Genomic DNA, 27,750 nt, shown 5'->3' with positions numbered 1-27,750 from the left:
AAAAGGCTCTTGATTTATTTACCTGTCGTTTCCTGCGTTCTCGTCTACGGAAACATCACGAAACCGACACTGAGTTGGGACATTGGTTGATGGGGTTACCCAAGTCTGGGTTCCTGGTCCTCCCTGGAGCTCCTCAGGCTGCTGCATGTAGGTGGTGCACCTACATCTTCTCAATGGCCTGCATAGCGGGGCGGGGCGCAGCTTTAAGACCAGCACTTGGGAAGCAGACGCAAGTGGATTGATTTCTGGGAGTTTGAGGCCAGCCTGGTCTACACAGAGGGTTCCAGGCTGGCCAGGCCTACAAAGTGACAGACCCTGTCTCAAAAAGTTCTAAGAACAACACAGAACAAAACGAAGCCCTACCGTTATGTGACTTAATCTGTAATGTGGCTCTCTCCTTACTCCTCACACTAAAATTCAGTATAACACTGGGACCGGCAGGTGGAGTAAGTCACTAACTCAGCACTCGGAAAAACAGAGAGGCAAGTCGATTTGTGAGAGGAGTTTGAGTCCAGCCTGGTCTATGAAGTTAGTTCCAGGCTGTCCAGGAAGAAAGACAAAACACAACACTGATTTCTTGTGTGTGTGTGTGTGTGTGTGTGTGTGTGTGTGTGTGTGTGTGTGTGTGTGTTAGACTATTACTGGTGGTTGGTGGCGTGTGTACACTTATGCAAAAGTGCCTCCCGAGTCCCTTGGGGCTGGAATTACAGGTGATAATTGTGGGCTGCCTGGTGTGGGTGCTAGGAGCTGAACTTAAACTCTCCGAGCCATCCCTCCAGCCCCTTGTCCTTGTTTAGAGTGTCCTGTGTTCTTGATGTGCAAAGCACAATGCTTCCCCAACAAGGGGAACAGAGGAACGAGGCTGACTGGCTAGCTGGGGTCCCTGGGATTATGGAGTGCTGGTGCTAGGATGGTACCAGTTGGCAGCCGGGTTGTTATCTGGGGCCTAGCTTAGCTGTGTTTGCGTTTCATTCTCCTGACTGCTAGGTAAATATTTTGAAAAGTAAATTAAAATACCATATTTGGGAGGGAGAGGCAGGTGGATCTCTGTGAGTTCCAGGCCAGCCTGGTCTGCATAGTGAGTTCCAGGCCAGCCAGATGTAGATAGTGAGACACTGTCTGGAAAAGATCGGGCTCGGCAGATTAGAGCATTGACTGCTGCTCTTCCAGAGGTCCTGAGTTCAATTCCCAACAACCACATGGTGGCTCACAACCATCTGTAATGGGAACTGAGGCCCCCTTCTGGTGTGTCTGAAGACAGCTAAGCTACAGTTAAGTAAAAGAAGTAAGATGAGAAAACAAACAAACAATGAAATGCCATATCCTGGCTCCAGGTAATTGTTTTTCAGTTTAACCTTCTGCAGGATGAGGCAAATTCTTTGTCCTGGGTGGATGAAGGGGAGGGATGGTCTAGGCACACTCTCAGTACCTGGCCATCGAAGGCATGGGAAGGAAAGACAGGGAGAGGGCCCATCAGATCTCTGCCCACAGCTTCCGAGGAGGAGAGACAAGTTCCCGAGCATTTTGCCGTTATCTCCTATCTGGCTACAGGTGGAGGTCTGAGTCCTGAGTACTCCGGCTGAAGTTTCTAGAAATTGTGTTCCAGAAAGCTAACCGAGACGCGTTTCCTGGCAAAGGAGAAGCAGAGGAGCACAGGCTCGAGCCCTTCGCCGGCATTTATGCGGCATCTGATTCTTCCTTTTGTGTCTCGTGGGGTTCCCTCGCCCAGGCTCTTCTATCGTACGCAGCCTGGCCGTGGAAGAGTCTGCAGACTCTTTTCTTAAAAACTAGTATCTGTGAAAAACAGGAGGTGAGGCCCCCAAGGAGCACAGAAGGAGCCCCTTTGTAACAACAGCTGGAAGGGAGGAAGAAGTGGGCGCGGGGGGTGGGGGGGGATGGGCTCACCGAGATGCTTCAAGTTGCTGAGTAGCTCACCAGAGACAGTGTGCTTCCCGCTCTGTGAGCCCCCCCTCTGTGGCTTCACGTCTCAGGCCCCTTCTTTCTGGGAGCTTTCTCCTTGCCTTAGTCTCAGAAAACAGGCCCAAGTCCGCTGGATCTGCTCGCTCAGCTCATGCCTGTAATCCTAGCTGTTGGGAGACCGAGGCAGGAGGACCACAGCGACCTCGATGCTGTACCACAGGACGATCTGAAGGTAGCCTGGGCTGCAGTCCTGTCAAACAGAATCAGTGACCTGTGTAGTTCTAGATGCGAGGACTGTTTGTCTGAGGGTACGGGAGTCTTCCGGGCTCCAGGGCCTGCCTTATTTGCTCAAGTGGGGATAGAGAGAGTTCCTGCATCCTATCCCCTCTGGCACACAGCACAACCCCCACTGTGGCACTAGCTGAGGTGCAGTGTTCACACTCTGTGGTCCTGTCCATCGAGACCAAAATCAGGGGAGGGGCTCTCGCTCAAAGAGGTGTTCACAGGTATGAGGTGGAAAAATCCATAGAAAGGGAAGGACCAAGGCTATTGCTAAGTGAATGGTTTGCAAGCAGTTTACAGCAGATTCAAGAAAGAGGAACTTCTCGTTTTTTTTAAACATATATATTTTTTGTTTGTTTGTTTGCTTGTTTTGTTTTGTTTTTTGTTTTTGTTTTTCAAGAAAGGGTTTCTCTTTGTAGCCCTGGCTGTCCTGGAACTCACTCTGTAGACCAGGCTGACCTCAAACTCAGAAATCCCCCTGCCTCTGCCTCCCAAGTGCTGGGATTTAAGGAGTGTGCCACCACCACCCGGCTTAACATAATATTTTTATTAATTATTTGGGAATCTCATGTCATACAATCCTATGCCCCTCACCTCCCAGTTCTCCCATGTCTGTTCCCTGTGACCTCCCCTCCAAAAAACAATGAAAGGAATGAAGAACATGGTCAAAGTCCCAGTGGCCATCCCACACCTCCCAAGGGAGGCCGAGCTCTTCTCCACCTGCATCCCTGTCAGAGGCCATGGATCATGGAGAGCTATACTCCACACCCCCCAATCACAATTAAAAAAACAAACAAACAAACAACTCCTCTCTAGACTGTTACCTTTGAGGTGGGGTGTAAGCAGGGGTTGTCACAGAAGGCTTTCATGTTCTTCGCCTACTGTCTGCAGCCATCCCTAGGGCTGCAAGGGTAGCTTCGTTGCCTTTTACACTCAGCAGAAGCATGGATCCTAGGATCACATGAGTTTTTGGCAACAACACGGAACATGAACATTCACTTGGTCTCTGGTATCAGCATGTGCCAAGGACCTCTGCCTGATGTCCAGTAGCAGTTATAGCCCACAGGTATCAATATGGTCCTCAGTGGCCTCTGGGAGGATCATGGACCATGGAGGAGGTCCAATCCAGGAAGGGAACCACTCTTCATCTCCAGCATCCGTTACAGCTGTTGTGTCTCCAGTTCTGCCGTGTACACACCACTGTAGGCTTAGGTTTTTCAAGCCCTACTTTATTTAGGGTTCTTTAACGTCCTCAATCCCTCTGCTAACCCACTGACAGAAGGCAGGGGAGAGAGATGGTTAATAAGACAGACCTGTTGAGAAGTAGTTCTTTGGGGGTGATTCCAATCTTTGTTATCAGGATAACAACAGTCCAGTCCAATAGCAAAAACCAAACTCACATCAGTAGCAGGTGCTTGATCAAGCAGAAACCACAAGGTTCTGCCAAATTGGCACGAGTCTGCAGAAGTGACAAGAAGCAGCCGGAATACCATGAGAAGTTCTTTAACGAGTTTCTACGAAGCCACAACAAGCAAAGGCCAGCAAAGCATTGCAAGGCAAACCGATGCAAGAGAGTCGTTGACTGTCTGTTGGGTTCAATTTTACACTCTTTCCGAACATCATGCCTCCTCTCAGGTGTCTGCCTCAGCAAAATATCCTCTCATGAGACAACTTCCAGAGAGACATCTCATGACACAATGAGTCTCCAAAGAGAGGAGAAATGTCCACATTACTGCTTAGCTCTTCCATCTTTCCAGTTTCTCATCGCACGTTCATCGAAGTAGCAGCATTGGAAGCTGCCATGTGTCACACAGTATATACCCTTTTGCCCAAATTGCTTTAGATGAATGCTCACCGCAGTGTGTCGCTGGTCTGGTTCAAGGCCTCTAGCTTCTGCTACACCATCAATACTGGTTCCTTACTGGGACTCCTTTCGGACATCCTGCTGTTGCCAAGAGTCATGGAGATCTTGCAACTTTATCCACAGGACCTGCCCCTTCATGTGTCCCAGCAGCTCATACATGAATGGAGTAGATGTGGGGGTTGGACCAACTCAATGCCCTGCATCTGGGCTGAGTGATAGCCAAGTTGGTCATCCCTGGCCTCCACTGGGCCCCCACACCACAGAACTGACCTACAATTAGTGGCGGTGCCACAGGAACTTATTCTTAATTACAAATAGAAATTTTACTTTGCAAGGACTTAACACAGGGCAAACAGTAACTTCTCAATTACAAATAAAAACCTTTACTTGCAAAAAAACTTAGGACAAGCAAGACCTTATTCTTAACTATCTTGATTGCAAACAGAAACCTTAACCTGCAAGGTATATTATTCCTGTTTCCATCTCACAGCCGTTCTCTCGTATCTACATTAAAACCTTCCTGAACTGTGGAGTGGTCATGTTATCTGTTCTACCTTTCTGTCTCCTGAGTGCTGGGATGAAAGATATGTGCACCCTACCGGGTAGGGTAGGGTGTGGTAGTTTGATGTACTTGAACACTTGGTCCTACTATGTGGGGAAGTCATGGGACAATTGATATAAGGAACTTTGCTGGTAGATGTGTACAACTGGGAGATGGACTTAAGAGGTTATATAGCCTCAGCTTACTTTTAACTCTCTCTCCCTCCCCTCCTCTCTCCCCCCTCCCCCCTCCTTTGCTTCTTGTGTTTGGCTAGAGGTGTGACCTATCAGCCAGCCTCTGGCTGTAGCCACCTTTTGCCACGCCTGCCTTACTGTTACATACTCACACTGTAGAACCATAAGCCAGAATGATCCTTTCTTTTGTAATTCGCTCTTGGACATGGTGTTTTATCGCAGCAACAGAAGAAAAATAAGTCTCACACACATGGGACAGTAGCCATCAAAAGTGTTGGGAAAGAAGCAGAGCCAGTATTGGAACCGGCAATGGGATGGAAGCAGGAGGACAGGGCAGACAGAACAAGCAGCTATTGGTGAGGATTCTAGGGAACCATGGCATCTATGGGAGAGCGTAGGTGAAAGAGTGGGGTAGATGGAGAGTTGAGAAGGACAGGGAGGGATTCAGGCATAGAGTAGGGGCCACTGGTTACTTGGCAATCTGCCCCCCTTTAGTTCTTGATATTGTAGTACATGAAACAGGTCCCCAGTTGGAAGGAGGATGTTGTTTAGGGACCCAATTGGTGACCATCAATCAACCTGGACTCTGCAGAGGGTCAGGTGAGAGCAAGGCTCAAATACTGAGAGATAGCATCTGGCTCCAAGAGTAGTGAACAGGAGAGAGAGAGAGAGAGAGAGAGAGAGAGAGAGAGAGAGAGCCTAAAGAGGAAGGAGGAAGAGACCTGAGAAGGTAGAGAGGGATAGAGTCATAAGAGTGAATGAGAGCGAATGAGACCAGGGGTGGGAATAGGAATCCAGAGAGTGGAATGGTGAACCAGAAAGGGAGCTGAAGATTTGGGGGTGGGGACTCTCAAGACTACCTGCCTGCAGTCTCCCTGACCTGAGGAGAACTGGTTTCCAAGGCCCCTCCCACTGGCCATCTCATCGGCAGGTTTCCTGGGTGTGTGCTTCCTTCCAGCCTTCGGTGAGCCTCGTTCGAGTGCACAGTACTAGTGTCCTGCCTGTCTCTGGCCACATCTTTGCTATGTGGCCTCACATTTCTGCTTGAGCTGAAGGCCTCAGAGTGTGAGACACACACACAGAAACCTACTCCTTAGGGGAAGCGTGTTCTGGTCACACTCAGGTAACAGCACCCGGCAGTCAGTGAGAGGTGGTACTTGGGGACATTTTTGTGGGTGAAGCAGCAGGACACCTACATGCATTCGTGCATGTCTGGAAACATATCAAACAATGAATGAGGACTGATTCACAGCTGCAGTCTGGCCTGCCGGGTTTCCTGGTTTCAATGTGGGGCTTCAGTTATACCAGATGTCACCACTGGGGGGCGGGGGCGGAAGGACAGGGACTCTGTTCTGCATTGAATCTATATCTATAAAAACAAAACAAAACACAGAGACATCTGACTGTTCAGGTCTATGGTCGGAGCTGCTACGGAGGCTGGGGCGGGTGGTTCAAGGCCTGCCTAGGCAATGCAGTGAGTTACTGTGTGTACAAATGAAAAGTGACAAGTGCGGGTAGGATAGCCCAGTGGTAGAGGGCATACAGTTCCGTTCCTAGTACTGAGTAGCGGAACATGCTTCTCTTCCAAATAAAACAAGCCAAACATAACAAATAAAACCCCCAACCCCTTTATAAACACGAGCCTTGTGAACTCCAGGACGTCTGGGATGGCAGATATGGGAAAGGAGACACAGACATGACTCAACCTTTGGTTCAGGGTCAGTTTATGAATGTGGAATGAAACCTGGACTATGAACCTAGCCAGTCTGTCTCCTAAGAACAAGCAGAGAACCACGGTGATTATCCTGCTCATGACACTCACACGAATGTTAAGGATTTTCGCAGAAATGGAACAGCTTCTGATGGATAGCACACCGCCAACTGTGCTGAACTTTCCTAAAACTCACTGAACTTCCTGCAAGAACTGGTCAGGCACCAGCTCCACGAAGTGACAGTACAGGAAGGGCAAGGATTAGTGTCCTTGGCCGACAAAGCATATTTTCAAAAAAAAAAAAAAAAAAAAAAAAGCTTGCAAAGAAGATCGCATTCAGAACCTGACTGTAGGTCTAGGAGAACCCTGACACATGGGCTGTTAAGAGATACCAGTAGCTTGAACTGGGAGGCGACAAGAAGAGAAAGGGTCAAGTGACCGGGTTCTAAGTAGATTTTTTTCACAAAAACAATAAAATCATAAGGTTGGATTTTAGAGAAGAACAAAAGTTAACAGCATTTGTCTGGAGGGAAAACAAAAGAGGAGTTGTCTCCTAGCAACTCTTTCCCTGTTCTTTCAGTTGCCAGGGACTCACTTCAAAACGTGCTGAGAAGAACTGTGCTGGCAACTAAACCCAGGCTTGGTGGTGCCAGACTTCAAAAAGCACAGAAACCAAGGATTGGAGAAATTCAACCCAAAATCTGAGTTACTCGCCTATTTGTGTCCTCCATGGTTCTAAGAAACAACACTGAAACAAAAACTCCAGACTTAAAATCATTTACAACTGATTAAGCTGTCATTTGGAAGAACTAAAGGCTTGGCAAACAGACCACTCCTCAGAGGACAGGGGCGGAGACTTTGGGTTTAAGCGTTCAGTGCTTAGCACTGGAAAAGCAAAAACAACAAAGGCTGCACTTTTCTGAATTTAATCCTTAATCGTGACGAAGGATTTTTTTTTTTTTTGAGAACATATACTACATGATCACCACTTTTCTCTCCCTTAACAGTTTTTCAGTGTCCCCCGTTATGCAAAGAAACCAGTACACAAAACTATAGGAAATTAAAATAAACATGCATGCACTGTGTCTGTTATAAACAGCCAGGAATCTACAACACACACACCAATGGGAGCAAAACCTGACGATTCCAAAGGAAAAGAAATACAACTTTTGAACTCTATAAACAACCTCAGATATGAGAGTTTGGGGAAATCGCAGGGGTCAGCACACCCCAAGTCCAGTGCATGGAAACGCCAGCTTCCTGACCATGGAGTCTCTCTCCCCTGCTGGGTAACTCTGCTTTCCACAGCAGCAGCATGGACACAGCCCCACAAGAAAGATGGATCTGAAGGTCTTAGGGAGTGTGACCGGTGAAGAGACAGGAGATGGGAAGGAGGAAGCCAATAAGGATCAGAACCACAGGGCCTGGAGAAGCTGCAGGTAGCAAGGGGTCTCATAGCTGGGGAATACGTTAGTATAGTGCCCATTCTAGACATAGAGCTTATAAATATAATAACTGTGTTGTGTGTGTTTTTATACGGGTTTATTGGGGTAAGAAATCAATGAAACAGTTGGCACCCCTACGTCGGGCTTAGAACCTTAACTAACCTGAGATAAAAGACCCCCGCCCCCCCAAATATAAACAGGTAGGGCTGTGGTCTAAAGCTGCGGCATTGTATAAATTAAACGCTGCCTCCCCAAGCCCTAAGCAAACGGTAGCAACCAGAGGTGGCACTCCAGCCAGAGCTGGGATTTAGGTAGCGCCAGCATCACGACGGTTGGGGTTCCCTGAAACTAAAGAAGGACTAAGGACCCTGGGGCACGACTGCCTGCGAAATAGCCTTCTCAAAGGCATAGTAGGCATCTCCGCCCAAGCAGCCTTCCCCGCTTGCTTCCCCGTATCCCCCCCAGGTCTAAACAGGAGCCGGGACAGCCAGACAGATCGCCTCAACCACCTGAAATCCGCGTCCTTGACCCAAAGACAGGACCTCACAGAAGCGAACTGCAGTGTCCCAAATCGAACAGCAGAGGGAGACAGAGGTACAAGAAGCCCCGGATCAGGTAACAAGAGTTATAAATTGCTGGACGTGGTGGCTCACACCTTTAATCCCAGTACTCCGGAGGCAGAGGCAGGCAGCCTGGTCTACAGAGTGAGTTCCAGGACAGCCAGGACTATACAGAGAAGCCCTGTCTCCAAAAAAAAGAAAAAAAAAGAGTTATAAATTGATATTTTGAACGGTTTGACAGGGATGGATTGAAAGGAAATTGACACATTGTCAATTATCATTATGACATGGTTACTATCATGGTTTATCATATCTCCTCAAAAGACAGGGCACTAAATAAACAATTACGAGCTTAGAAAAGGAATTTGAGGAACTAAAGGTACAGGATTTTATAGGTCAAGATAGGTGACAGAAAAGTGAAGGCTGCAGAGAGGAACTGGAAAAGATGCTAGAACAAGAGATGCAGAAATGTACAAATCAGACTGAACCACAGAGAGATAGTGATAAAATTTGGAAGCAGAGTCTAGAGGATAATTTAATAATGCTAGTAAATAAAAATAAGGTAGATGCTGCAATATCAGAATTACAACACAAAGAGAAGTTAAAATCATGGAAGCAGGGCCTAGAACAGAAGATACAGGAATTTACAGAGCAGCATGATCAACACAGAGAGAAATTTAAGACCTGGCAACATGGCCTAGAGGGAACACTAGAATTAAAGTCACTGACATTTATAGATCATAGTAAGTGACAAAGAGAAGAGAATGAAGGTGGGAGACAGGGACTGGAAAAGATGCTAGAGCAAAGGATGCAGCAGCTCACAGATCAGACTGAGAGGCAAAGAGAAAAAAATGAGGATTGGAAGCAAGGCTTGAAGGAGAAGCTTCTAAAATTAATCAAAATAAAGTAGACACCAAACTGTGCGTGGTGGCACACGCCTTTAATCCCAGCACTGGGGAGGCAGAGGCAGGAGGATTTCTGAGTTCGAGGCCAGCCTGGTCTACAAAGTCAGTTCCAGGACAGCCAGGGCTACACAGAGAAACCCTGGCTCGAAAAAACCAAATAAATAAAATAAAATAAAATAAAATAGCAGAATACCAGAATTATAATATAAAGAAAAAATTGAAATGTGGAAGCAGAACTTTGAACAGAAAGAACAGGAACTTATGGAGCAGGCAGAACTTAAAATATCAGGGAAAATACTCAGGTGTGGGAGACCAGGCTGAGATAAACCAGGCCTTCAATAGCCCCCACCTAAAAGCCAAAAGGTCCTTTGTTGAGAGCTGAGTCACCCCCTCCTTCCCAAGGCTGCCCGTGAGAATCATCTGACTTTTTCCCTGAGCTGACACCTGGGGCTGTTGAGGAGGATCTGGGATTCTGAGATAAGATGCATTCCGGAGCAGCGGTGCCAGGACTCTGAGATAAATCACAAAAAGCTTCAAGTCTGCAGTCAGCATCCCCCCCCGCCCCCCATTTGTCCTTTGCTCTGCTTCTTTTGATCATGCCTTTACCCCCCCCCCCAATCTCCCCTCACTGTGTGCCTTACAACCAGGCATTTAGCCCTCATTAAACAGACCTTGACAAACCATTGCAGGGTCTCCTTTTCTTTCCTGCCCATTTCTCTTTCAGGCTCGGTCCCCCTACTACAAAATAACTAGGTCCCGCAGGATGGGATACTCAGGTAGAGACAGAAGATAAAATTAGAGAAAACCAACTAAAGGTTGTTAGAAAACAGACTTTAGTTTATCTGGTTAGCATACAACAAAGAACAGCACATGATGATCATTCACAGGACTGTCAGGAATTTGAATGGCAACCCATGGATGTGTTAGAACGGAGGAAATTTAAGGAAAGGGTCACTAATTTTGGGATACATCTGCCATTTGTAAAACAAATCCTGACTTCTTGGGCTATTAAAAATAGAAAATCCCCCAAGACTGGAAGGATATGGCAAAAGCAATCCTAGAACCCGTGTCACATTTACAGTGGTTCTCACGGTGGAGAGAAGAGGCACAGGAGATCGCACAGCAGAATGGAGCCGGGATAGAGAGATTTCCACAGATCAGCTGCGTGGTGAAGGCGGCTTTGCTGAGGTAGAGGTGCAGGCCTGAAGACCTTGGCTACAGACAAGAAGAGAGAGGCTGACAAGATCACAAGATAAGTGATGTATACGTCTCTGTACACAGAGACGCTCTAAACGTCTAGAGCCAATAACACTTATTGAATACAACATTCTCTTGACTTATTATTACATACCATCCTTTCAGATGGCACAAACGAAAATTTATGTTGTAGTTTGATTAAGGGATCAAACTAACCGCTAAAGGAAAGCAGTTGTCTTTCCTTATTGATCTTCCTTAACTGATCTGTGCACCCTGCCTGTTCCATATGAATGTCTTTACAGAGCCATGTGCTGCTTGCAAGGTTTGTATATTGCAGAATGAAAGAGGAGAGAGACATCCCTGAGAAGATTCACACTCTGGAGTGCTGAGATTCTGGGACTTTCCATTCCATCTCCTTGCTTGATTCTACCTCAACTGCATCAAAGCTGGTTCCTCTAAAGACTTTGCTTCTGAGACATTTCCAGAACAGGTAGCTCACCCATCCAGCCTTTCAGACCGTTACGGTCAGGACTTCAGCTAAGGCAAATGATGGCAGCTAGCCTTCCTTTGACAAGACCAATTTTCCTATTTCCCTTTGGGCCCCCAGAAGGGAATCTTCACCNCATTTCAGCTAGAAGCAAGCAAAAGAAGATCGATGTCCCAGGCTCTTAGGTTGGAGTGGATGGTCTGGCTATTTTATGAATTACAGATATGTTGTAATTTTAAGGGATAACTTGCAAATATTGTAACTTCAGACAGGGAGGAAACTTGAGGGTTTAGACTCAAGGATTTCTACCTTTCCTTCCCTCTTCTCTACCCTTCCTTCTTAGGTAAAGGGAGGGGTGGAAAGAAAAAGGGGTGATAGTAATATTATAGAAATTAGAGAAATAGACAGATATAAGATATTAAATTTGTTCTTAAACAAAGCATTGTATAGCCATAATCTTACATTGGTAGAAATCCTTATATTGATGCAAAATTGAAGTTTTAGTTTCTTACTTTGGTATAGAATTTATATATATTTATACAGGCTTAAGATTTTCATTGGTGTGAATCTTTGTATGTTGATATCAAATTTGAAATTAATATTGTTACTCTTAGGTAGGCATCGTGCCTCTGCAACTCACTTAAGAACACAAGGCTCTGACCCAGTCCTTCTATAGCTGCTATTACAAACTCTTTAGGATTACTCAGTAAAAGAAGTTAAGGGTCAGATAGTAAACTAATGGTTACAAGGACCAGATAGTAAACTCATGGTTATATTAGATTCTGATTAATTATAATAAAATGTCTTCAATATTATTCAAATAGAAATAGCTAAGAGTAGTTAAGGTTTAACAGTTCAGATATACTTTACATAGTCTTCAAAAACATCAAAAATACATAGAATATGACACTTAATGCTATCTCATTACTAAGGATCATTTGACTGTGAGACATGTCTGCTCCTGACAGTACCTCCTTCATGGATCAAAAAAGTTATTGAGGGGGCTGGTGAGATGGCTCAGTGGGTAAGAGCACCCGACTGCTCTTCCGAAGGTCTGGAGTTCAAATCCCAGCAACCACATGGTGGCTCATAACCATCCGTAACAAGATCTGACTCCCTCTTCTGGAGTGTCTGAAGACAGCTACAGTGTACTTACATAAAAAAAAAAAAAAAAGTTATTGAGCATTATAACCTCCATATGGAGTCGTTCCAGTAGTGGCGAGGTAGCCACTGGGCAGGAATTGCCTCAATTCATCCTCAGACAAAAAATACTGTTCAGGAAAGGACACATGGTGCAGGACAGTCGACAGCTTAGCTCTGACAAGACAGAGTAGGCTAGTCCTTCATAGTTCCTGCTTCATTTAAGGTCAGGTGGTTCTAGGCCAGAAGGCTGAAGACAGATGCTCCAGCGTTTTGAGGAATGGGGGACTGTCCAGGTAGTCGGCAGTCTCTGCATATTTGCTTAAGTTTTAGAAGCTATGCTTTTGTGCTTCCTATATATTCAGGCAATATTTAATTTGTTCTCAGGTTTCTGAAGGTGTTGAAGACTAGTTATGTCTCACAATCAAACTTAAGTTGTTTAGCATTGAGGAAGATGATGTATATTTGAAAGGATGGTTTTTAGATGGTATACAAGTTAAAGTCAGAACATAATTCAGGTATAGAACTGTAGACTCTAAGTTAGGATAGATGGTAGAGTGCTTTATCTAATTGACAAAATTGATGGACTGGGTGTTTAGTGTATCTTATATTTTATAATTTGCATAATTGTTATGGTTGTGCCCAACTTATATCTGAGGGGGAAAAGGAGCCTTTTGATTGGACAAAAAGGGGAAAATGCTGTGGGTTGCCCTGGTGCTGTTTGTTTTCTGATGTTAATTCTGCGTCCTCAAGAGGGGTTGCCCATGACAAGGGCTCGATCAGGTACTCAGGTGATCTCATGTGAACCTTCTCCCCATTCTAACTGGTCAAATAAAGGTTAGAGCCTGTGATTGGGCAGTGGAAGGGAAAGGTGGGGCTGGAGGTCTTAGACAGTGTGGCAGGTGAAGAGAGAAGGGAAGGAGAAAGGACAGAGAAAGAGGAGGTGGAAGCTAATATGGAGCAGAACCACATGGACTGGAGAAGCTGCAAGCAGCAAGGGGTCTCATAGCTGGGGAATACGTTAGTGTAATGCTAAATCTGCCCATATAGGCATATAGCTTATAAATATAATCACTGGGTTGTGTGGTTTTTATACAGGCTTATTGAGGCAAGAAATTATCACAACATGGTGGTTACACAGGAATTTTGAGGCTAGATTATGCTATGGTGTGCGATCTGGTAAGTTTAGCATTGGATGTAGGGACTCTTTCCTGTAAACAAGGGAATCTTTTGGTCCACAAACCTGTTTTTCTGCTTTAGAGTGGAAGGTGGAAAGATTCTGCAGACCAGTCTCTCCACAACAGTTCACACAGTAGAAGCAAATGCACCCATTCATACACTGTGGCCACACTCATTCATTCGATCAAAATAAGGATGGCGTTGTAGCTCAGTGCTGGAGCAGGTCCTTAGCATGTTCTAGGCCCCCAAGACGGAATCCAGTGTGATAGAACATACACATATCGCCCTCCCACTCAAACCAAAAGGAAATCTAACGAAGGAGTGATAACCACACCAAAGTGGACAGATTCCCAAGGCACAAAAGCTATGGGAAAACCTGGCGGGCCAGCGGAAGCACTTTCACTCATGAGAATCGAGTAAAACTCAGCCTGGCTTGTCACTCAGGGTCCGAGGTAGGGGGATCAGGAATTCAAGTTACAGGACAGCGTGTGACCCTGTCCAAAACAAACAAACAAACAAACAAACAGGAAAAAGCCAGTGGGCTTCACCCGTTTAAGGTGGGTGAAAGGACCTGCCCTGCAAGCCTGGTAAAGCCAAATTCCTTCAATTCCTGAAAATTGTCCTCTGACCTTTCTAGATGAGCCACGGCTCCCTGTCCCTCCTCCTTCTCCAACTCCTCCCCTCACAGAGGGATGAGGAAATTTCACAGTAACTTGGTCTGGGTGTTGACTTTTCAAAACCATTTTAAGAAGTTTCGGTAGTTTTATTACTATATATATACAAATACGAAGAAGGCGAAGGCTAACTGCTGACAGCCCGCTGCAGCAGGATGGGTTCGACGACATTAAAGGTTCATTCCCATTTCCTGCAAAATAACCTCGCTGATGTTGGAAACAAGCATATTTAAGTGCACGCCTGTTGTTGGAGCCAGTAGGTGACAAATGAGATCACAGAGCTTAGGAAAGAGCAAGTGTTTACACTCCCCACGCTTCCTGGGTGACGATGAGCGGAAGCAGGTAGATCTGTGGCAAAGAGTTCAGAGAGAGAGTGGAGCAAAAGGAAAAATAAAAAATAAAAAAATCAGACAACACTGCCGTGACTCGGATTCGAACCGAGGTTGCTGCGGCCACAACGCAGAGTACTAACCACTATACGATCACGGCGAACCACACACTAGATAGTAAGCTTGTGGCTCTCCCGCTGTTAACCGAGCCTTAATCCGTATCTGCCTGGCTCTGATGTTAGCTTTCTGCCAGACGCCTGCGCAGTAACTCGGCTACGCGCCGCTGCGCTCGGGGGAGAGAGGGAGATCCGCAGGGACCGATCCGATGTTTATTTCCGAGGCTTCTGAGAGGTCTGTGATGCAGAAGGTTGTGGCTGTGGCTGCAGCTGGCACTGACGTAGAGACTTGTTCCTGCTGCAATTAAAGAGGTCGTATGAGTTTCTTCTGTGGTTCAGCTGGATAGCGAGGTTGCTTTGTATTGGGAAGGTTCAAAGCTCGATTCCCTGCTTTAGACTCCATTTTCTTTGTGTGCTCGTGTGTCCTGTTTTTGTCTGTCTCCTGCCCCCTCCCCTTTGCCTACTTTTGCTAGACAGCATGACGCTTTCTTTGTCCTTCAAGTCTTTGCTGTAGCTGATGCACTTCTAGAGGCTGCGAATGGGGTGGTTCTGGCCAGCCTGGTCTACACAGTGAGTCCAACCGGAGGTATGCAGTGAGTAGGGTCGTTACAAGTCGTTCCCTGGGATCCTTTCAAAGACTTAGGGAAGAAACCGATGCTTTCAAATAACAAACCGGTCACCATCAGTCTCTGGATTCCTCACTATACAGGTATTTTTGCTATTTTCATGTGTCAATGATTTATGTTGGTATTGACATCTTGAATTAAATTGGTTCTAGAATTTTCTGATCACATATTATACAAGAAATCTGATATGGGCTTCGGTCCCCCTTCTTGTCCCCATATCTTTGACTTGTCCCCATATCTTTGACAACGATCTAAGTTTTCCTTCGGGTAGTGTAATTGCCCTGTTAGAATGTTTGTATATTTCATTTTTTAAAAATTCGCCAAATTTTTTCGCTCTCTTTTGCTGGCTTATTTTCCAAAATTCTTTAAGTGCTTGCTTTAGGGATTCTAACATATGCCTTGTCTTTCCACAACCCGTGTTTAAGTGACATTCTTACCTTCCTGATGCTGTTCTTGGCCATTTTTTCTTCTTGTTGTGTTAAGAACTCATAATCCAGGTTATTGCGTTTATCTGAGTGTTTAAATTTTTTTTAAATAATAAAAAATTAAAAAATAAAAAAGCTGGGCAGTGGTGGCGCACACCTTTAATTCCAGCTCTTGGGAGGCAGAGGCAGGCAGATTTCTGTGTTCGAGTCTACCCTGGTCTACAAATTGAGTTCCAGGACAGCCAGGGCTATACAGAGAAACCCTGTCTTGAAAAACCAAAAAAAAAAAAAAAAATAATAATAATAATCATTATATTAAAAGAGTTTTTTAAATTATTATTATTAAGAAAATAAATGATGGGCTGGAGAGATGGCTCAGTGGTTAAGACTGCTCTTCCAAAGGTCCTGAGATCAAATCCCAGCAACCACATGGTGGCTCACAACTATCTGTAATGAGATCTGAATCCCTCTTCTGGTGCATCTGAAGACAGCTACAGTGTACTTAGATATAATAATAAATACATCTTAGAAGAAAAAAAAAAAGAAAAAGAAAGAAAGAAAGGAAATAAATGACATCTATACCCACCTGTGTTGTTTGTCATTTCTTAGGCTGAACCAGATTTCCATCTGGTATTTGTTCTTTACCTGGAGGCTTCCTGTGTGGAGTGTTGTCTATCAGTCAATCATTTCCACATTTATTGAAATGCCCCTGTTTAGATAGATTACTTTTTTTTTTTAAGTAGAAGTATATGTAGCCCAGGCTGGCCTCCAGTTTCCTAAGTGGTAGAGTATGGTAGAGCTTGAATTCCCCATCTCCCTGCCTCAGCTTTGCTGGTACTGAATTTCAGGTCTCTGCCACCAAGTCTGGCTCCATTTTTAGAAGATAACTATTATGGCATAGGTTTTTCTTGCCCCTGGTATTTTCAAAGCTGCCTTAGCTGTGGTGTCACGTGGCTTCTGATAGTCTTGGAAACTGCAGAAAGAAGCTTGACATGAGCTCTGTCTTTGTGCAACATCACCTTCACTGGACTTGACTACAACCTGTCTGAGACTTATTCTGCATCATGGCTCTTGGACTGGGTTCCTTGGCTCTTCGCAGCTCTTCCTTTAATGGACACAGTCCCCAGACCTTAGCAGGCTCGAACACAACTGACACCATGATGGAAGTACCATACAGGTCATAAAACTCAGCACGTAGACAGCACGTCTGCCATATGAAAATGGAGACCTAACCATCAGAGTCAGGAGTTCTGGGAAAGTCTCTGAGTGTACTAACTTTTTGCCTTTTAGCTTCTGTACTTCCACTTCTGGCTAACTGATGTATGTAACCCTTAGGTTTTTTTGTTTGTTTATTTTTTGTTGTTGTTGGTTTTTTGTTTTGTTTTTTTTTTTGTTTTGTTTTGTTTTGTTTTGGTGCCTAAGAGCTCACCTTGAGAAAGGTTCAGTGCTACATCAGGATCCTGGCCCCCCAGGGTACTCTTTGCCAGCTAACTAATAACGACTTTCTTTTTTGTTTCTGTTTTGTGAGACAAAGGGTTTTTGTTTTGTTTTGTTTTGTTTGTTTGGTATAACAGCTGTTCTAGAACTCACTCTGTAGACCAGGCTGGCTTCAAACTCACAGAGGTCCTCCTGCCTCTGCCTCCTGAGTGCTGGGGTTAAATGTGTTCGTTACCATGCCCAGCCTAAAAACGACTTTCTTCTATTAGCATAAGCCAGTCTTCTTCTCTGCTGGATACCTGACAACATGGTAATCTTTGTTATGGTTGGGGAATTCTCACCTATTGTTTCTTCAAACATTTTTCCTTCTCTATCCATAATTTTCATGAAACCCAGTTTTCACATATTAGGCGATCCCCAAGAACGCCATCATGGGGGCTGGAGGGGGGTTCTATGTGAATGTTGCTGTCCATAGAGGCCAGGAGAGGATGTCAGATCCCCAGTGGCTGCTAATTAACAGGGAAGGGGCTATGGGCCACCCAACATGGTTGCTGAGGACACAACTCAAGTCCTCTGGAAGAACAGCAAGGTCCTTTACCCTCCTACCCCACTCTCCCGCCACAGGGTTTGCTTTTCTCCAGAGGTTATCCTTGAGACAGACCAGCAGATACATAGACTTCTGCACACAATACTCTGTCTTAGGCAGATGTGGATCAATTATGTTGTTGAGTGCCTCTGCCACTGAGTCTCGGGAGTAATCTGAACCCATCCATCGACTTTGACAAGCTCAAATCCTATATCCAACATAGCTTCTCCAAATAAAACATTTACATGTGTTCAAGAAAGAAAAAGGATCCCTCACTTAGGAGAGAATATAGTTGCAAATTTTGTATTGGGTGAAGAACTTGGAACCTCAAAACCACAGAGAATGATCACAGCTCAACAACTAAAAGGCAAGCCAATTCAGAAGAGAGGAAGCATTGTGCAGATACAAAGTATATGGTAACAAGCAGTAACTGAGTTAGAGATGTAGCTTAGATGGTAGAGGTCAGACCTGCCTACTTAGAATGTAGAATATGCTGCTTCAAGTTTCCACAGAGCTGCTGTGGGGTGCTATGCACTTGTTACACCTTGGGAGTTGGAGGCAGGAAGATCAGAAGTTAAAGTTGTGTTCTGTTCTATAGGGAGCTCAGGTCTCCTGGGATACAAGAGACCCTATATTTAAAGAAGAGGGAGAAGAAGAAAAGGAGGAGGAGGAGGAGGAGGAGGAGGAGGAGGAGGAGGAGGAAAAAGAAGCAGCATTGGCAACATAGAGATTGGACTTCCCCGAGTTGCTGGTGGGCAGTGTGGCATGGAGCAGCTGCAGATGTACTTGGCTTGACAGTTCACGAGGAAGTTAGACCCCACATCTGTCATAAAGCTCAGTGATTCACTCCTGAGCACATACATGCCGAAGAGGGCTTATGCTGGATCTCCACACTAAAACATGCAGAGTACCAGTCACAATAGCCGTCAGCAGGTGAGTGCACAAACAACAGGGTATAATTATGCAATGGTACATGATTCAGTCATATAAAAAAATGAGGTAGTATGGTTCATCCTCCTCTGCCACTTCTCCCTAGGAGTCTGGGTTACATCATTCTGCATGGAAGAAGCTCACTATACAAATTGTCACACGCTGTCAATTCCACTTATACGAAATGCACAGAATAGGGGACTGGAGAGAAGGCTCAGCTGCTAAAGGCTAGACTTATAACCGAAAAGAAATGTTCAGGTTAGGGAAATACATAAAGTAGGTTATGAATGACTGGGGGCTGCAGGGTAGGATGGCTCCTGTATAGATCGTGATCTTGAAGTAGATGGCAGTGGTGGCTGTGGCCTGGTAAGAAATTAAATGATGCTGTGGTGCACACTCCAAAAGGGTGAATTTTGTGGTGTATAAAATGTATGTCAAAAAAAAAAAAAAAGACATTTGATAGGTAGGTCGAGGTGGACCAGAGACTTGTTATTTCTGAGGGAAATGGAAATCGCTGACAAGTTCCCAGAGAATCCAGAACATTAAGAGAAAACTGACATTGCTCCTTGAGACACCCCAAGGTCTGGGTATCTTCATAATGAATGTGCTGCACGGACTTTCAAACATTCTTATCAAGTGAGCACAGGGCTTGACAATGGGTGTCTCTGGCTGTGACATGTGGGGAATGTAAGAACAGGAACATCGAAGATAAACTCTTACCCCACCAGGGCTCAGCCCTGTGAGATCCTTCACAGTTGGCCTTTTCTAACCTCTGACCTCAGAATCGCTCCAATAAACCCCCAAACTGGTCGTCATATAATTAATTTAGAACAGGCACAGAAAGCTTTATTAAAATATGGCAGTGAGCTGGAGAGACACCTCGGAGGTTCAGTTAAAGCCCCAGGGGATCCAGTGCCCCCTTCTAGCCTCTCTGGGCACCAGACAGACAGACAGACAGACATGCAGATAAAACAACCCATATTCATAAAATACATTAAATAAATATATATGATAATGATGCCCTTCCAGCTTCTGGTAATAAGACATAACCACAAGTACAGCCTGAAGACTGGGCACTAAAGACCTGTAAGGAAAGATTCCCAGAGTATCGGCGCCCTCCCTGATGGAAAGGCCCTTACCAGCCAAGTCCCCTTGAGCAATTCTTCTAACTACAAAGACATTCTTTGTGGATTCAGATCTGTGAAGGCTTTACCCCTGTGTAATGACATCTTAAACAAAGAGAGGTTCCTTTTATAAGGTTATTCTCTATTAAAAAGATTTTAAATCTTTCTTTTTATTACTGGCACTTCACTGTTTATTGCTAATTCTTTCTAGATTGTGCTCCACAGTATCATTGAGACAGTGACAGAGTGAGGTGGGCTACTGAACTTACTTACTGAATATATACTTACTTAAGTATATATACTTAAGCCATCTCCTGAAAGTACGCAGTACAGTCCTGGAACTCACTTTGTAGACTAGGCTGGCCTTAATAAACACAGATGGAGGTCCAAAAGCATGCGCCCAACGTGGGGCTCGAACCCACGACCCTGAGATTAAGAGTCTCATGCTCTACCGACTGAGCTAGCCGGGCACTCCTGCAAACTCAGTTCTTAAGAAATCCTTTAAACCGGAAAGTGATGACTCATGTCTTTAGCCCCAGTTCTCTGGAAATAAAGGCAGGTGGATCTCTATGGGAAGTGTTCCAGCACAGCCAGGGCTACACAAAGAAACCCTGTCTCAAGGAAAAACAAACAAACAAACAAACAAAAATCAATGGAGCGAGATGGCTCATCGGGCAAGAGCACTCACTGACTGCTCTTCCAAAGGTCCTGAGTTACATGGTTGCTCACAACCACCCATAATGAGAACTGACGCCCTCTTCTGGTGCGTCTGAAGACAGCTAGTATACTTATGTATAATAATAAATAAATCTTTGGGCTGGAGCGAGCGGGGTTGAGCGGAGAGATCAACCGCAGAGGTCCTAAAATTCAATTCCCAACAACCACATGAAGGCTCCCAACCATCTGTACAGCTACAGTGTACTCACGTACATAAAATAAATAAATAAAAAATCAATCAAACAAACAAAAGAAGGAAAAGAAAATCTTTAGGGGGAGAGAAGATGGGATGGGGGTTTCTGGAGGGGAAACTGGGGAGGGGGATAACACTTGAAATGTAAATAAAATATCCAATAAAAAGAAAAGAAAAACTTTTAAGTGCCAAAATTACCTTAGGTAAACTAGTCCCTGGTTATACAGACCACCCCTAAGTTTCTGTACAATGTATCCCTGCCCTCAAGGACAGTCTGTGTCATGCCCTGACCATTTAACTGTTATCCTTCCATTTCTGGAACCCATGTGTGCTCACAGCTGCCTTTCTGTATATGTCACATGGTTGTGGTCTTTGCCTTCAAAAACTCAAATTGTAGGTTAGGCTGCTCACTCCAGTACTCTGTGTGTGACGATGACGGTCCCGATGACAGTCCATGAAAGGCTCCATATGTAATGGGACTTTTTCAAGCCTCCCAGGTATCCTTCAGGTGCCACATCACAAAGGAACTGCTAGGCTACGGACCGGTGCTTCCCGGTACTGTTTTCAGTCTGCCTTGATGGACATCCTTTATCCCGGGTCATAACTGGAGACAACTCCAACAGGCCACTGAAGATCAGCAAGAGGGTTTCGTTCCTTCAGAAGTTACTGCTACTGTCACCAGACGTGCCTTGGGGGAGGGGAATCTTTAGTAGAGCTAACTTCCAGGCCTGGGAGTGGCTAAACCTCAGGGGGGGCTGGCTGTGATAGACTTACAGCCTTTCCTAGTTTTACCAGATAGTTGGAAACAAGGAAGTCTTTTCAGACTTGGAATGCTGCACCCCTAAAACAGTGCAACTTAGTCATACGTGTTTCTTAGGAACGAAGAAAACATTTATTCGACAAATACATATACGTTTCACTATACTGTTGGGATGGATTCCTGTAGTTCTGCCACAATAGTACAACAAACCGGTTGCTTTGCTGCCAGGGGGCTGTGACTTCTACAGGTTGTTCCCCTGGATTCCTGGATGCACAGGTAATAACTCTATTGACCCGCACACCTCCCCATGCTACAGCATAGATGGAAGAGGCCTGATCCCTGCTGCTGTGCTGTTTGGCTCCCAATTTCACCCCTGAGTAAGGAGTAAAATGGCTTAAACAGTGGTGTATATACATGGATACTATTCAACTCTAAAGGAAAATTAAATGTAAAACATTTCAGGAAAATGGACGGACTTAGAATGTATGATGTTAAGCAAGGTCACATAATCTCAAAAAGCAGCAAACCATGCATTTGTTCTCCCTCAGCTACATCACCCTGTCAACTATTAACACATGTATTATACATGTAAACAAATATGGATTAGTTTAAGTATATACAATTAATATATTAAATTATATATAAATATATTACCTATATATGTAAACAAGTGTACATGTGAGTATACTACAACATGCAGGAAGAGAACAAGGAACACTAAATATTAGGGGATGAGGAAGGACTGAACACAGACGGCAGACACCAGTTATGAAGGAGGATGTATCCAGCTGGGCAGTGACGGCACACACCTGTAATTCCAACACTGGGAGGTAGATGTGGGCAGATCTCTGAGTTTGAGGCCAGCCTGGTCTACAGAGAGAGTTCCAAGAGAGTCAGGACTACACAGAGAAACCCAGCCTAGGTGGGGGGAGGGAGAGATGGATATATAAAGCTACTTGTTTCTCCAAGTACCCACACTAGGCAGCTCACAACTGACTGTAACACCAACTGACCCCTGGGAACACCCACACATATGAAGCATACAGAAAGACAGAAGTTAAAGTAAAACTGATCTTGTTTTTAAAGAAACATAAAAATACATTTGATAGTCAAAGTGTACAATCCAACGTGGGGCTCCAACCTTCAGAACTGCCTTCCACATGGTCCATTAGATATATAGATTTGGGCTCTGGTTAATCTTGGTGTGTGTGTGTGTGTGTGTGTGTTATGATCTACAAGTTTATAATAAAGTTAGTATTTACAAAAGAAGTATTGTAAGAGGTTATGCGACACAGAATACTGAAACACACACTGGCACAGGCCAGCACCCCTCACCTTTGTTGGCGAGCAGGACAGGCATGAGGGACCATCTAGAGGACACTGCAGTCAGGCTAAGCTCCACGTGCATCAGGGCCAGGCACGGCTCTCTTTTAGATCTCACTCAGTGTGTGCTGAGTGAGACAGTCTTCCTGATTCCAGATACAGACAGGGTCTGGACCACAGGAAATCATCAGCTAAATGGCTCCTTTTCCTCCCCAGATACCTCGGTCACTACAGCACGGCACCCCACTACAAAAATAAACACTGGAGTCACCAAAACACGGCCTACTAATCATGATGGCAGCATGGCTTACGATCAACCAGGGTGGAGTGGGGAGCTAATTTCAAAAGCATTTGAAAAACAGTAAACTAAATATTGCACAAATGGAGGAATTCCCCCTGCCCCTCCCCCCACAAAGCAGATGGTGATGGTGCATACCCTATACTCTAGAGCCACTATGGAATCCCAGCTTTAACACACTTCCCAAGCCTTTTTCCCAGACCACTAGAAGTGCAGTCAGAGTTCTTTGTTCCCTAAAACCAGCAGGAAGCCTTCTGTTCCTCGCCTGACTGCTAGCTAGGCAGGCACCCATCACCCTGTGTTTGGGACTAGGAATGTGCACCAAAAGATAGCTTATGACCCCTTTGCCAATAAATGAAGCCAGGTGTGACTTTCCTATCCCCTGTGGAATGTTTACCAAAGATAACTCCACCAGAAGACAAGCTGTAACTCATCCCTGCTCTAATGGTATTTACACAACTCCCCATTTCTTGTGATCTTACCAAAGACAGGAGAAAAGTTGTAATTCACTTCTACCCCCTTCCCTCTATGTGGTTTTGCCTTCAAAAACCCCCTGTTAAGACAAGGGGGTCTAACTCTTCAACTCTTGTGTGAGTTAGGAGTTCGGGCCTCGGCTAGCCGATTGAATAGATTGAATAAACCTCATGCGGTTTTGCATCAAGACCAGTGTCTCTCGAGCTTTGGGGCGTCGTCTCATCCCAGGACTCAGGCGAGGGTCTCCCCCTGTTTCGGGGATCCTATACCACCGGGTCGGGTCCCAGCTCAGCCCCTGGCCCTTTTGCTTTTGGTACAGTCTTCCCATCACTGCCCCATTGGCTCAGGACAGACTGAGAAAGGAAACTGTTCAGTGCCACAACTGCAGGCCTGGCAAATATGGGAACTGCGATTGGCCTTTCTGTTTTGAGTCAAGGGCAGGGTGCAAAAACGAAAACAAAAAAACAAAACAAAGCAAGCAAGCAAACAAAACAAAAACAAAAGGACCAGCTCTTCAACAATCAGCCTCCTCAGGAGCTTAGGTTAAAGCAACCGTTTGGCCAGATCCTTTCAGCCTCACATCCTCCCCACCTCCCCCTCCTCTCCCCTCCCCTCCCCTCCCTCCCCCCTCTACTGTTTGCCTGGGCTTTGCCAAGCGACCTCACAGTTCTCATTCCACTGTTCCAGTATTTTAAGTAAATTCTACTTGGTAGAATAAAATTAAACACAATGACTCTCTTCAATTATTTTTATGACTGCCTGTGGCTGACAAATGAGCCATTACCTGGGACAAAGGACAGAGAGAGCACGTTGATCTCCATCTGCCCGCACAGTGCAGGTAACAGGTTAGTCACCACCCATTCCACATACACAACCACCGTTCTCATTTCTCTTTTCCTTCTCTACCCACCCAGTGGTCAGGTTTAAGCATCAGTAAGGTTTCTAGAGGGGAGATGGCGGCGGCGGTGGGGGGGTGGAGGGCGGGAGGGTTGAGCATATGGGCAGATTTAGGCCTCTTCTTTTGCTCTTTTCCATCGGTTGTTCACACAGATGGTACTCAATTAGTTTGCTAGCTACTTTTCCCAGCGGTTGCTTCGGTGACATCCCAGAAGAGCAGCTGATGTGCAGTTAGGAGACCACTTGCCCTGCAAAGTAAACAACTCACAAACCTGGGAACAATGGCCTGCTTCCCCGCCCCCTACACCTCTTCCTTCATCCTGCCCAAACCAGCTGGATCAGGATGTGTAGTGCTCAGAGAAGGTTCTTGTCAGTCTGTGTGTGTCACGCAGATGGGGTGTTGTCAAGGACCTATACCAAGTGTGTTTTGACTACTGAATTGAACATATTTTGGTCACGAGTTTCCATTGGAACTAGAATTTCCCTTCTAATGATTTGAACCTCCTAGATCGTGGCAGGCAGAAGTAGAAAGAGTTCTGTCGGTCGTGCCTCAAAACTCCTAAAATGACAAATTTGACCCAGATTTATCACAGCCTAGCATCTAGGAAGGTCTGTTTCCTTCCTCAATGCTGGAAAAATTAAAAGTCTCATGAGGAAATGTTGGTTTACGTTGCTATTTTTCTGTAGAACTACATTAAGATGTATAGCTTCTCTTACCTTTTCCTGATGTGCTGTCACCAAGCATCCTCAAGGGTGCATTGGTGGTTCAATGGTAGAATTCTTGCCTCCCACGCGGGTGACCCGGGTTCGATTCCCGGCCAATGCAGACTGTTCTTTTCTGTCTGCTACCTACATGTTTTTTCTCGTTGTGAAATTAGAATCAGACTAGGACCAGAATCCAGGATTTTTTTTTTTTTTTTTTTTTTTCTGGAAGTGTTAACACTGAACTTTTCTAGCTGTGGTTCAAGCAAGAATCCAGGTGCAAATTTACGAATATTGAATATCACTACCACAGCTGTTCTGCTATTTTAAAGTTCTGTTTTCATTCAGTCACCCTTAGCCTGAGGTTTTTATTCTCATGCCAGAAGGTGGTTTCACCCCGATATTCCAGGCAGTAAAAGGAGGGTAGTGCTGGGAAGACGTCTCAGCTGCAGGGATACCAGCCTGATGCTTCTCAACATCCCTGAACCGCAGTTACAGAAGAGTCAAATAGAAGTCTCAAGTTAGAATGACTCTCGCCAGAACAATCCTTTCTGAGGACAATAGGTAAGGACAAAAGCTAAATAAAATCCTAACCATAGAGATACGTTGCTCCCACCAGGACTAAGACTAGTTCTTTAGCAGAGGGGGGAGTTATTTCAATAAACCCAGGTTCAACTGCAAGAAATCACACAAAGATTTCTGGTGATAGCAGAGTCACTACTATGGAAGATATTTCATGTATGAAAGTAGGCAAAATATGCATACACAAAAGCTTCAAAAACATTCTTGGAACAAGAACTCTGTGGGTATGTGAATTCCTCATCCTCAAGCGTTACAGATTAAAAGGTAGAATAAGTAGTAGGCACTTATGCGTGATGAAAACAAACATCTCCTTTCAAGATTTATTTATTGCTTATTTATATGAGTACACCGTCGCTGTCTTCGGACACACACTAGAAGAGAGCATTGGATCCCATTACAGGTGATTGCTGGGAATTGAAATCAGGATCCTTGGAAGAGCAGTCAATGCTCTCTCAACTGCTGAACCATCTCTCCAGCCCCCTGATGGAAACATCTCAGTTATCTTTTGTGGCTGTGTGGACTTCACTTTCTTTTACATTTATCCAACACATCTAGTGTCCTGCTCGATAAAATTGTCAAAATAAAGTGGACGCTGCATAGAAGAGAAAATACAGTAAAGAACAAAGGCTAGCAAGCACCTTATCCTAAGGCTGAACACTTTCTCAAATAAGACTTCATCCAAAAATTACCGGCTTTTATTTACAGATTCATTCAGGGGAGAGTGGGGACGCAGTCTTCCACTACCCCAAGTTATGCAATCGAGTTTCCCCGAACTTGGGGAAATCACAGGGGTCTGCACATCCCAAGTGCAATGGGTGAGCCTTGCCCTGGGAAAACTACTTTCCTGATCATGGTATCTCCCCATGCCAGGTAAGTATGATTTTCCAACGCCCGGCCCCGACTCAACACCGACCTGCTATAAACACAGTCATTTCGCTGCCTCCCCCCACCCCTAAGAATCTTCTGTGTATTTCTGCCACTTATGGCCCCTCTCTCCTCCTGGCCCCACTCTCCCTTCTACCCCACTCGAAATCTCTTGTTTGCAAGAGACACGAAGCCTGGGAAGCCCTTTGAGCGCCCCTGATCTGCATAGACACCCCCTTACCCTCCCACCCCCGCTTTTCTTGTGCAAACTTCTAGTCCTGTGACGTTCTTGACAGAGACAGACTTGTGGGAGGAGCTAGCAGCCGATGACTCCAAGCCTCTAAGACCCACACTTTCCACTCTTGGCCCCTCTACTTCATCTGGCTCTGCCATTCTCCATTCCTCTTGATCCAGGCTGTTCCCAGGCTTACCTACAATCTTACAGACTTCAGCTTTCATGGGGTGGGGTGGGGGGTGTCATTTTTGATGGTGCTCACTAGCCTGTAGGTAGGAGGCACTAATACAGACATGGCAGCAGCACATAGCAGTTCATGTCTGGCCATCACAGACTGTTTTGCAGTGTGATTAATGGGGTATCCATCCACAAAATAACCTCACTGTTATTCCACCTCACCCAAACATTTGGTAACCTCATATTTCTGGGCTTCCTGCCTTCCTCCTTCCATATCTGGTTCTCTCAAGTATTTGGAGCTTAGCATCCAGTGAGAAAGTCCTGCCTGAAGACTTAAAGGTTTGTTCAGAACATCATAAACACCCCAAAATAGAACGTTTCCCATTAATATCATTTCTGGACTGTCAGAATATACTTGAACATATCTCTATTCTAACTGCTCCAGACCAGTTGTTAAGGTCCCACATCTCCGAGTTGCCACCAATACCCAGAGAGAGGAGTGAGAAGTTCTCAGTATCCGAAGGGAAGCTTCAGACCACCATGAACGGCGAGACTTTGAAAAACTCAGTGAGGTTTTCTGTACCTCCATTTCTACATTATAAAATAGGTTAGGTAGGAGCTCCCTCTTCACATGTTGTCCCAAATATCAAATGACACCTGTGGGCAAAACTTGGAGTCTGAGGTCTTCCATGGTGTCTTAGTCAGGATTTCTATTCCTGCACAAACATCATGACCAGGAAGCAAGTTGGGGAGGAAAGGGCTTATTCGGCTTACATTTCCATACTGCTGTTGATCACCAAAGGATGCAGGACTGGAACTCAAGCAAGTCAGAAAGCAGGAGCTGATGCAGAGGCCA

At 45.2% G+C, this 27,750-nt stretch overlaps 4 non-coding genes across 4 annotated transcripts; 1 reads left to right on the top strand and 3 right to left on the bottom strand.

The window, feature by feature from the left end:
• Positions 1-14,516: 14,516 nt before the first annotated feature.
• On the bottom strand, positions 14,517-14,588 carry Trnah-gug. Its single transcript has one exon. It is a non-coding gene; the product is annotated as a tRNA-His (tRNA).
• A 5,481-nt stretch (positions 14,589-20,069) lies between these two features.
• On the bottom strand, positions 20,070-20,142 carry Trnak-cuu. The gene has a single exon. It is a non-coding gene; the product is annotated as a tRNA-Lys (tRNA).
• Positions 20,143-25,089: 4,947 nt separating this feature from the next.
• On the top strand, positions 25,090-25,160 carry Trnag-ccc. The gene has a single exon. It is a non-coding gene; the product is annotated as a tRNA-Gly (tRNA).
• Positions 25,161-26,332: 1,172 nt separating this feature from the next.
• LOC115063898 lies at positions 26,333-26,496 on the bottom strand. The gene has a single exon (XR_003843766.1). It is a non-coding gene; the product is annotated as a U1 spliceosomal RNA (small nuclear RNA).
• Positions 26,497-27,750: the final 1,254 nt, after the last annotated feature.

Source organism: Mus pahari, chromosome 4, assembly GCF_900095145.1.
Source record: "Mus pahari chromosome 4, PAHARI_EIJ_v1.1, whole genome shotgun sequence".
NCBI lineage: Eukaryota > Metazoa > Chordata > Mammalia > Rodentia > Muridae > Mus > Mus pahari.
Note: the sequence above shows the minus strand (reverse complement) of the source record. Positions and strands in the feature narration are given on the sequence as shown.